Here is a 12671-nt window from a genome sequence, read left to right as displayed (position 1 = left end):
AGCTCTAGGAAGGGGAAAAAAATCACTATTAGACTGGAAATTCTGGGTCTGTTCTCCTTTTAACAAGGAAGATTTTATGAAGGTGATCAAGATTATGATCAATTTAAAAATAGAGAAGATGTGCTCATAAGTGGATGATTCATGGACTGGGAGGAACAGTCCTAAAGTAATGGGCAAAAGATAGGGAGGAAATGTGAGGAAAGGTTTTGTCATGTTCTGGAACTCATTGCCTCAATGGAATAGTGTCATTCAGCTTCAGAAGTGGAATTGGATTGGTAATTCTGGGGCTAGTTTTTATTTGCAGTCTTTGGCAAAGGACTGAGTTGCTCTAAAATGAATGTGCGTGGACTCAGTGAGTTCAATGGGTTGCTTCTGTTACGCAAAATCTATGACCTTATGATTTGTTGCTTGTTCCATGGAGTTACCTTGAAAAGTTTGGAATCTTTCTGGTGCTTTTGCTAAGTATTCTTGTTTGGGAAATTTTAATTCGTTTAACTGAAGATGCCGAGTTCTAGATAAGAAGCAGTAAAGCAAAGACACAATATATGAGACAGCAAACCAAAATGATGGTGGAGGGAAACATTCAGAAATATCCATTAAGGACCCAATGTCTAAACATCTGTTTTGCCATGACACTCTTTTAGACTCTTGAATGGAAGATGAAATGAAAGTGGTTCATTTCAGTGCCTTTTACCTATAATTTAACCCACTCAAATGGACTGGATGCAGAGCTGGGCTGAGAAGTGGCAAATGAAGTTCAATTTGAAAAAAATCTGGAGTGATTCATTTTGAAAAGTCGAATTTGAAAGAAGAATACAGAGTTTTAATGGCATGATTCTTAGCAGTATGGAGGAACAGAGGGATCATGAGGTCCATGATCATAGATATTTCAAAGCTGCTGAGCAAGTTGATGGATTTTTTAAGAACACATTGGGTATGTTTGCCTTCATTAGGCAGGGTATTGAGTTCAAGAATCGTGAGGTACTGTTGCAGCTCTATAAGACCCTGGTTAAACCACATGTGGAATATTCATTCAGTCTGGTCATCTCATTATAGGAAGGATGTGGAAGCTTTAGAGAAGGTGCAGAGGAGATTTACCAAGATGCTGCCTGGTTAGAGCGCATGTCTCATGAGGACAGGTTAAGCAAGCTAGAGTTTACTCTTTAGAATGAAGGAGGATGAAAAGTGACTTGATAGAGCTGTACAAGATGATAAGAAGCATACCTCGAGTGGATCGCCAGAAAATTTTCCCAGGATGGAAATGGCTAATACGAGGGGACTTGTGATACGAAGAAAGTATAGGAGGGATAGAAAAGGCAAGTTTTTTTTACAGAGGAAGTGGTGAATTCACAGAACATATTGCCAGAGGTGGTAGTAGAGGCAGATACATTAGGAACATTCCGATTGAAATGCATGTCAAGAATCAGCATTTCAGGAAGCACCCGTGGGTTGAGAAATAGAGTCAACATCTCAGATTGATGACCTCCTGTCAAAATTGGTCTTTTTTTTAACCAGACTAAGAATGTTCTGTTTTATTTGGAAAAATTCTTGAGAACAAGAATGTTCTATTCTGTATTAATTTTATTCTGAACCAGGAGAGTTTGTGGGTCAAACTGTGTTACTATCCAGCCTTTGAGGTACAAACCCATTGACAGATGCTTGTGACTGATCCCTTTCCCTTGGCTTTCTCCCTCATTTTTTGTTACTGCCTTTAATATTTTTTAAAGTGACAGGATCCCTCATACAGATATCGAACATTACGCCTTCTTGTATCAATCTCAAACTTCTTCCAATGTGATCTGAGTGTTTCCTCTCATTTTACTTTTTGACTCCTGTGAGTTATTTGGCCTTGGCTGATCAGGAAATAATAATCTTGTTTTAGGAAGTTTTCCAATATGTGTTCACATTGATGGGCCAAACTCAGTGAGTGTTTAATAATGATAATCACAACCTTGATGGTATTGATTTCATTTAATTCCAATGATTTGTCAAAGGCAGCATTAATGGTACATGTCCAAGGTCTTTTGACATCTTTGCCACAAACCCCAGGTTTCACACAGCCATTATGAAGAGCATCTGCAACCACTGATTTGTACAGAGTGACTTTGATTATGGTTCAAAGTTCATAGTGGTTGACAGCACCGGGCATTTCTCCCCAACAACAGATTTTGTACCTCCGATCTGTATTTGTCAATATTTACTTCTTGGAAAAGAAAATAGGGAAGAAAAATGCAACATATTTTCTGGACTTGTGCATTTTAAAGCAGGGAGGAGGAAGGGCCAACTAGGAGACAGTTAGAACATTGAACATTACAAGAGTAAGCACAGCAACAGGGCTCTTCAGCCTATTTTTCCACTGTAATGGAATAGCTCCCGGTGAATTCTGTACCTGATGGCAATAAAGAACAGGATGGCTTCATAAAACTAAAACAAAAGTTATGGCAATGACACAACCATGTTTGATTGTGGGGCTGAAGTCAAGTGGGTCTGTCTCTGAACTGCTGTCTGGGACTAAAGGTCACAATATTAACAAACTATTGTGGGCAGTCAAACATTAAGCAGCAGCAGCAGCCACAGAGCGATACAGTCAGTAACCGTGAAGGCCTTGGAGAGATCAATGAAAACCACAAATGCTTCCTGGTGTTGCTCTAAACATTTTTCTTGGACTTGATTTCATCCTAAGATCATTATATTCATTCCTCTGGCTGGAACCCTCTCTTACAACCCAGTGAAAGACAACAAAATACAAAGTAAAAGGCAGAGAACCCACTTCCAGACAACTATAACAAAAGGGCATACCAGTGCAGACTCAGAAGGATGACTTTTTGGGAAGGATGCCCAAGAGATCAGGTGGAATACAGTCTTGGAACCCAGCCATTATTACACCTTGTTATGAATAATAACATTGTAAAACCAGGGACACACTTGATCTTAACATTTTTCTCAACACATGGATCAATTACTTGGTGGCTTTTACTTTAATTCCTCCTTTGTATTTGTATTCGTGAGAAGGAGCTCATAAACCTTAAGGTGGGTAAGGCTGGGCGAAACAGCAAACAGCTTCTAATGGAAATCTATTTTAATCTTGCTTTATTCAGCAAGTTGCATTCGACCAGGAAGTGTCATAACTCAACAGTAAAAGAAAGTGGGTATTTGTTTGAACGTTACAGGGATACAGAGAATACAAAGATAGCTTTTATAGAATTCAAATAGGCACTTCAAGATAATTAGCCCACTGGGTTATTTTGTCTTACAGTTTTGTGTCCCTGCAATTTGCACTCAACTCAATATATTAAAATTAATATAATTTTGTTTTCAATATTTAATCAGTCACTTCTGGGATGAGGGTGTTACTGGCAATGCTAGCCTCTATTGTCTTCCCATCACTGACCTGTGCAAGTGTTGGGAATGATTTTCTATAACTAGGTGACACTACCAAGCCAAGCTATCAAAGAGCAATTTGTGGTGCAGTAAGTGTCAGGAACAACCTGCGCCCAGAATTCTGGGTTAACTATCTCCAAACAGGACAAACCAACAAACCAACTAAATTCAATTGTGCCCAAGATACCTCGGGCTCAGGCTGATCAAAAATAAGTTTCTGAATTCAGATCATTTGCTTTCCAAAATGGCTAAATAAGAACCAAACTCAGTGCTGAAACGTAGTTTGGATCATTGTTTCTTGACAGCCAACACCATAAGGCAAGAGATGTTTAAAATTATTAAAAATTCTTAGAAGGGGGCTTCAATGTTCTTTTCCTTCATAAAAGTAGGCAGAAGTAATGACAAAGATGAATGCATATTTCTGATCTGTAGGCTTTGGAAACTCATCTGGATTGTTTGAAATAGATGAAAAATAAAATGCCAAGTCCTTCTTTATGGGAATGATTGAGAAGACAGATGGGCCAGCAATCCTTCCTCCTGTGTACTTTTGACTGGCTACAGATTCTGTACATCTGAAAAATATGGTTGACTGCATGAAATATGGCTCGAGCAAACAAAAGTGACCACCTTCTCTGAATGGGCATTGAACCCATGCCCTTTATTTCTACTTTTGCAATTTAGCTATTACATATATATATATTTACTATAACTCACAGTTTTTAATCTATTATTATGTATTGCATTGTACTGCTGCTGCAAGGTAAGCAAATTTCACAATGTATGCCAATGATATTAAACGTGATTCTGATTCTGATTCGGGTCCCTATATCTTCCATAAAAATTTAAACCTTAAACCTCCAGCACACTACCTCAGGCCAGATCAAGTTAAATTTCACTCAGTTTGAAATTAGCAGCCGCAGGACACAAGAAGAGAAATGGCAATGCCTTCTATCTTTTAATGAAATACCCACAAGAGCAATAAGAAATGGGTGCTGCTGGAGAAATCGATAGTACCAAGTACTTCAGAGCAATAAAACAGAAAATGCAGGAAATAGTTATTGGGTCAGGCAGGGTGTATGGACTGAGAAACAAAGATAATGTTTCAGATCTATGTTCAATATTGAATAAGCCCACCAGCTGGGCAGATGTGTTCCTGATATTCGAATCCATGGAACTGTCCAGATGTTCCACTCATTTAACATCTGGCACAGAACTCTCAATTAAATATTCATATTCTATTTTATAGTAATGTCTCCAGTGATGCTTAAAACCACTCCGAGAAGAGGCATAGAGGATAAGTATTGTACAAGCTTTTTGATAGGCTTGTTGGCAGGAAATCAAATGTTTACTTACTGTAGTAATGTAGGTTTGTGAGAAATTTTAAACTGTAATTTTAACTCTAAAACAAAACACTTGATGTAGAATACATGCAGCTACTCATGCAGGGGAAAAAAATTAACATATTTACATCTCTGTTAATTTTAGAAAAATTATGCAAGCTAAAATATTTTTTCCTTAAAGCATCATAAGAAAATCATGTTTCTGCAATGCTTTCTGTTTAAGATCTGCAGTCTAAAAAAGAGTGGTGTGCACTATTATCACACATCCAAACATCCAACCGTTTCAAATTCATTTGTAGATTATTATGATGCTGGTCTTAAGCCTTAACTCTTCAAAGTAATAAACAGGCAGGTCTTCTACTAAAAGAGGAGATTGAATTTGATCCAAACGTTTAGAGATGCATATCAAAGAAGCTCAGCATAATTTAGAGTTTTTATTTCCTGCTTCCACTTCTTTTCCTCCCTTGCAAAACTGCAATTGACAAGGGAAACTATACATCACAAGTAGCATTCTGATTCCACCAGGGCCGTGCTAGTGTTCCTACAACAACATTCAGTGTTGCCATTGAGATGTTGCACTCTGCTAGCTCATAAACAATCACTTCCATCATTTGATGTTAATTGAAAGAAGGTCTCAGGCTCTCTATTGGTACTTTCAACAATGTGCTCCCTGTCAGCTCAAAAGCTGAACTAGTTACTACGTGCTCCAACATCATATAATTAAAATGCCCTAATTTGCTTTGGTTTGCACAAGCAAATGTTTCTCAGGTGAGCATCAATACAACTGTGAACCTTTGACCATCTGGATCAGCAAAAATGACCTGGAACTTATCCTGTCCTTTCTGGATGAAGGGTCCTGACCTGAAATATTGACTGTCCATTTCCCTTCACAGATGTTCCCTGACCTGCTATATTACTCCAGCAGCTATTTTTTTTTGGTCCAGAATCCAGTATCTGTAGTCTCTTATATTTCTGAAAATGATCCGTTCCTGTTTGCACTACTGCTTCACTCAGTCCACTCCAGCTGCAAATGGGAGTTCTGTAAATGATGGAGTGAATCTTACCACCACCAGAGAAGAGCTAATTTAATGCATGCAAGACATTTGAAATGAATATTGAAATTAGGGAGAGAGAAACAGGATGACCTGGTGTGACACATAGCAATACAATATTTTTGAAATAAACATATTTATTTTTTTCTAGAATCTCCATGTATGATTAAGATGACAGAATAAGGGTCTGACTCACTGGCACCAAACAGGGCCAGATATACCACCAAATGTAGACCTCATATCAATCTTCTGTTACTCCTTCAACTTCCCATAAGAATCCATGTGTGTAAAGTAATGCGGCAGAACACACACACACACACACCCAAATCTTTCTTCCTATACCAATAAGTCATCCATGTTTTCCATTCCTACACTAACTCGGCAGCCACTAGAAAAAAGACAAGAAGAACTGCTGGCCCATTATTGGGTTTCAAAATTCTCCATTGAAGAAGCACTTTCAATCCAATTTTCTAATTCTTTTAGACAATCTAGATTAAACCATTATCAAAGGCCTGGCTAACATTTTAAAATGCATAATTTTTTTACAATGAATAATTCTTCTCTTCTTCCCTTACTAGAAAAACACAAAAACACTGATGCTTCCAAAGATTGAACTGCTCTAGCTTTCAGGTAAACCAGGGAAAGTGTTGGTTTTCACCCCATATGTGAGAACTTACACTTTTGTGAAGCCTGCAGTCTGCTGCTCGACCCAGCCAAGAAATGCTGGCAGCACACATCGACTTAGTGGGTGACCTGTTCAGATATTTTAAGACTGGAGTACATGATAGGCATGTGTGATCTGCATTTTAATAATCTAATAATTATCTGAATCATTGAATAAAGAAATTGATATGGGCCCTACATATCTTTTGAATGTAACACAGCTCAGAACTGGATATTGTTTCAGAATTTTGCTTAAGAAATTGCAGTTATAGTCCCTTTGAAACAAGGGTTTCTCTGACGCAGTCTGGAAAAGTCAAACAAATTTCTTAATGTCATTTCATGATAAACAAGGGGCAAGCATATTTTGTTAGTATCAGCTCTTAAAACAAAATATCAAAAGCAGCCGTGAAACATTAAAGCCAAATCCAGCCTTAATACAAGATTCCCTTAATGCATCTGTGGAAGGGGAAAAATAAAAATGGAGTTAATAAATACTTTACAGTAGCCATTATTTATTAATAAAAAATGACTTTGGTTTTAGCTCTTTTATGAGATGTGAGTGAAAGTTTGAAGTATCTGTCCATAACAAACGAAAGAAGCAATCTCTTAATTCTTTGCCCACGCCACCACCACCACCACCAGGCTCCCATTCCACCTTCCACACACCCACACATACTTACCTCAGTGTTGCTATGTCCTAGTGGTTCCAGATTTTCCAATGAATTCCAAACTCTGTTCTACTATTAGATCTGCAACACTGCTGTAACCTTAATAAGAAACTGCACTTGCTAACGTTATCACACAATAAATAATTTATCATGATGTGATGACCGCAGGAAGAATTCACGATGTTAATGGTATCTTGGGTGTTTTATACCATAAGATAATTAGCCAAAGGCAGGTTAGGAATAAACAGTTCACAAAGTAACACAATCCAGTAATACCAAATGAAGCGTGTGTTGTGACTACCTAACCCCATGTGTGATCTCTGCAGAGACTTTGAGTAGTATACAACATGTGGGAACCAAAGGTGACTTTGTTATCAAAAGGGGCGTAAGCATTACATTTGGGAATATATGCTGCAATTCCCATCCAGAAACATGAGCCATTATTTAAATGGGTTTACTTTCACACAAAGCCCACCACTCACATACACTATGAGGTCTTGTCAGTTGTGGCTACAAGGTTGATTACCTTACGGAGTTAAAACACTGTGCAAAATGTATCCACGTGGAAATGCATGTGACCTGCCTTTGCACATTCCATCAATAGCTGGCTATCTCATTTAGCCAACTGGGCTTAAGGGACAGGTGGCACCTGAATTATTGATGCATGTTCACATTCTACATTAATGCTAGATGACACTAAAAGACTGCTTGGATTTAGTGCATCATAAACATTTCATCACAGTTTGAAACCACAGGAACTGATGAAACATCAGTTTTACTAGTACTTTGTCAGAAGATGCAAGCATACTTTTCCTTCCTCTGGCTATGGAAGACTCAAATAATTTGTTGCAATAAGGGCACAATCTAGATTTGTCACCAAAAGGGGAATTTATCTTTGAATAAAGTTCTGTATATATTTCAGATGTATGTTACTCTTGTAGTGTCACCAAGATCTCAGACTCCTCATATAGCCCATAAGGTACAGCTAGAGCTCTAGGACTAATTGAGAGGCTGCTCTGATTTCAGATGTTCCAGTGCTTTTGCTTCCTTTGACTAAGTGACACTCCGAATACTGGAATGAAATCCAAAACCCACATCTTTTAATCTATTGGAAAATCTAAAGAACCTATTTCAGGTTCATGCTTGAATCCACAATGGAATGCAACAAAAGTTACTGCGTATATCAGAAGGAAAGTAGGTATTCCTTTGAGCCTCCATGTAGATTCCATAACTGCTACTTCAAAAACAAAGTGGCTATTTTGTCTTGTTGTGGAATTGCACACCAGGCTTGTGTTCGCTGTCACTGTAATGTCTGAAAGTAGGTGGAGAGCCATATCTGAGGATGGGGTCATGCAAAAATGCATTTCACATTTATATCTTTCATTATGTGGTGATTACATGGAAGTCTAAAAAGGAACAAGTAGAACTAGTAGACTGAAAAGGAACCGTAGATTACTAATCCAGTAATCATGTGTAAATGTACCGGCTATAAACTTCCAAAAACACTAAATTGGAATGGAAAGATAAGGAAATTGCTTCTCCTTCAACACATGTTCCTTCAATGCAGATAAATATTTCACTTCCTTTGTAGAGTACTTTTGATTTTTTCCAAATCTTGGAATACCAGGAAGTGTACTGGACTGGAGTAATGTTTGAGTCTCTACCTGCAGACTTCGGAAGTACGTTGGATATGTAGACAAAATGGTTAATAAAGCACAAAAACAGAAAACAACAGAAGCATTCCATCAATCAAATGGCATCCACAAGGAAAGAAACTGACACATTATTTCAGGTGAACGATCCTTCATCCCAACTGGGAAAGTGAGAAAACAAACTGATTAAAATAGCAGAAAAGGGGGTCAGTGAGAAAGCAAAGGTATTGCCTGCTGTGAGATGCCGACAACATTGTTAAGGTAATAATTACTTTAAAAATTAACAGTTAAAACAGAAGTTACAAAGGGAAACAAATTGAAACAGAAAAATACAGCCATACCCAGGAGGAAATGATTACCAAGGTACACTGAATACATTCTTTTATTAGAGTAGAATACATTTTTGCAAAGCCATGGGTATCATGATCCACAATGGCAGAGCTTTGAATTTCAATACTACGTGGTTCACTTGGACGGCAGGTGTCTAAAAGTTGACTGGAGGCATTAGGAGCAGAAAGATGAGAAAATAACTTCGGAAGGAATGCACAAATAGTATGAACAAGAGTGATTAATCAATAATTGCATGGTTTCAAACTTTACTAGCGATAGAAATATATTTTGAACTGGTTTTATGGATGTGTACATGACGCATGAGATTTTGCACTGTCCAATTTGCCAAGCAACGGAAATCAAACCAAAAACATTGTCTCCCGAGTCACATTCAAAATCCAGAGCAAGTTAACACACGTACTGAGAAAATGGCTTGACGCAATCTAAGCTCATGAGCATTTAGATTTAAAAGCAATTGTATTAAAGTGAACAAATCAAGATTCTTATCAAAGAATTACAAGTTATACAACCTTGAGATTTTGCTTGCTCTCAGGTAGCCACAAAACAAGAAACCCAAAAGAACCCATTTAAAGAAAAAAGGAATAAAAATGCTCATTCCATGGATTGGAATATCACAGCGGAAGGTAAAAGCACATCAATTGATGTTGTGATATGAAAACAATATTATTTTTACCAGGCTCTAATTCTCTAATTACATCTTATGGTACAAATTTAAAATTATAGGTATTGTAAAATATTCCAAAAACTCGACTTCTATAGAGCACAAAAATGTTGCTCATTATAAACTGGCTTTACGTCCAGGATAATTCATCTATAACACTGATTTTCATGGGGATGTTGATTTTGCTGATTTTATGAGGAAATCGTTCCATCAAAATCAAAACTTCCATAAATTTATTCCACTTAATTCAGACTTATTTCTTCTGAACTATTCAGAACAACTAACAGTAAGATGCCAATCCAAAGAAAACAAAGTCCCAAGCCACAATAGAAACAGGATGTGCAAGGCAGATAGGATGGATTCCAAAAGAGAGAGATAGGTAATGTCTCTGATATGATCTTTCATCAAAACTGATCTGATGAAGTACCCTTCCTTTCCCCTTCAGATGGTGATCAAGGTGGTGTGGATTTCTGGTTTCCATTTAAAATTTTCTACAGTTTGCAGTTTTCCTTTAGACAGTGTCGTCCATCACTCCGCACAGTGAAACAATTGTATTATAATGTTCAGACCTGCTACTATTTTGCAGTTAACAGATTATACAGAAAAACGAGGTTTCCTGTCTGCAACTTCCTCAGAAACACTGAGTTCATTCCAATTACGCTATAACTGCCAACAAAAAAAAATGTTGACGTACATAAAGGAAGGAACTTCATTCTTTTAACAGTAATTTCTGTTTCTTGAAATGCTAGAGCAAAGTTTTATTGAGTCTTCTGATGTACAGAGGGCTATTAAACAGATGGTGCAATTTGGATTTGGAGAATTCGTGGCAATGTGATATGAAATTAAATGATGACAATTGTATGTTGGTCACAAATCTTGCAACAGAAACTGTTTATTTAAATAATTGCATCAATTAAACAGATTGAGATTACAGAAGAAATAGCTTCAGACAAATGCCTTTTGAGGATCTTATGCAATTATGCAGTATGTTGAGACTAAGCATCTTACAATATGCTCAATGGAAAGGATGATTAGGTGGTTAGATGTTTGAAATTACTCAGTCGCTGCTTTTTTTAAACTGATGTACACCAGACAATCACAGTAATGATATTAATGATTTTAATACGCCAGGTAAAGTGAAAAAAAGACAGTTTTATACCACTTCACATCATCGCCTAATCCCAGTTATTGCTGTTTATAAACAAATAAAGCTGGTTGAGGTAAGGACATTGATTGAGTTATTGATAAATCTTCCTTATATTTATCCAATCATGCCTTCAGAACTTTAACACAGGAAAAAAATAGACCATTTTAATATCACATTTGATAAATGACACTTCTTGCAGTGCTGTTACTGTCAGTATGACATTGAACTGAGGCACTCAAATCACTAAACCAAGCTGGTACTTTACTGCCTTGTCATTGAGGCATACAAGCCAACAAGTAGAGTTTGCTTTATCATCAGATTCTACACAGAGTTAATTCTGCACAGTAATTTACTCCACTGAGAATCGATGCCATGCACTAACAACATATGGCCTATGTATTAGCAGCCTTAGCAAGTATTCATCATATTGTTAAATACTTTGAAATGCTCTTCATGATTGTTCTCAAGCTTAAACACTTTGCCATGCATTTTGCTCACACTGTGCTGAAATCAAAATTCTACAATTTCTATTCCTACATTCCCAGAATTCACTAATCATCAGATAATCTCCCTCACTTCCAATCAATGAATTTCACAACATCAGCTTTATTACTAGCTTACTTCATCTTCCATTCACCTTTGAGAATTGATCATATTATATTTTTCATATTAAAATAAATGCAAAACTAATTACTACCAGTGTATTTGAAGGTCAGATAAACTTCTTCTCCGACTGGCCTCCAGAAACTCGAAGGTTGTGAAAGTTAGTTATAAAAGACAAAGGAGAAAGCAACCTGATGGAAAGCTGAAGAAAACAGGAACAAGGTAGAAATGCAGAATGAAAGGGCCAAGGCAGGTACTTGCCTTTATATAGTGCCTGTCCGTGCAATGCTCCATATAAGCAACGAAGAACTTCTGAAGAAGGATCACTGTTGTAATGCAAGAATAGCAACAGTCAATTTGCTTGTGATGAAGTTCCATGAACACCGCAGAATAAGTAATGAGATTATTCACTCACAGATATTAGCTAAAACTCTCCAATTCTTCCTGGAAGTAGAGATGAGATCTGTGAAAGGATCAATCTTACATACCAAAGAGTGAATCACCAACAGGATTACACCTTCTGAGCAACTACTACTACTGATACACAAACTTGCCTCATTTTTTTATTACTTACTTAGAGATACAGCATGGTAAGAGGCCTTCTGGCCCAATGAGTTCACACCACCCAATTATACCCAACGAAACCAATTAACCCACTAACCCATAAGTCTTTGGAATGTGTGAGGAAACTAGAGCATCCAGATGAAACTGATACGGTCATGCAAAGATCATACAAGCTCCTTATAGAAAGAGGTGGGAATTGAACATGGGTTGCTAGCGCTGTAAAGCGTAGTGCTAACCGCTACACTACCATGCCATCGTTTTTTTTCTCTGCAGAGACAGACAAGCTGTACAATTTTAGTTGTGACTGAAAAACACAACATTACAAAACATACCAAGTTATCACGTGGTGCCAGGTAGCTGCATAATCCTTTGGATATTTAGGGCAGGAATAGAACCCGATGATTGAATTACAGCTATCCAGCTCAAAATTAGTTTAGATCATAAATTTATGCAGCCTTCAGCTATTGGCTAGATGCAGGTGTTTAATTTTTTAAAAGCTGTGATACTCCATTGATCCATTGGTTATCAGATCTCTTAAAAGTGGAAAGTTTTTTCTGTAAACAGCTTCATACTATGTGGTCATGGAAGA

This window comes from Mobula hypostoma, chromosome 22, assembly GCF_963921235.1.
Source record: "Mobula hypostoma chromosome 22, sMobHyp1.1, whole genome shotgun sequence".
Lineage (NCBI taxonomy): Eukaryota > Metazoa > Chordata > Chondrichthyes > Myliobatiformes > Myliobatidae > Mobula > Mobula hypostoma.
Note: the sequence above shows the minus strand (reverse complement) of the source record.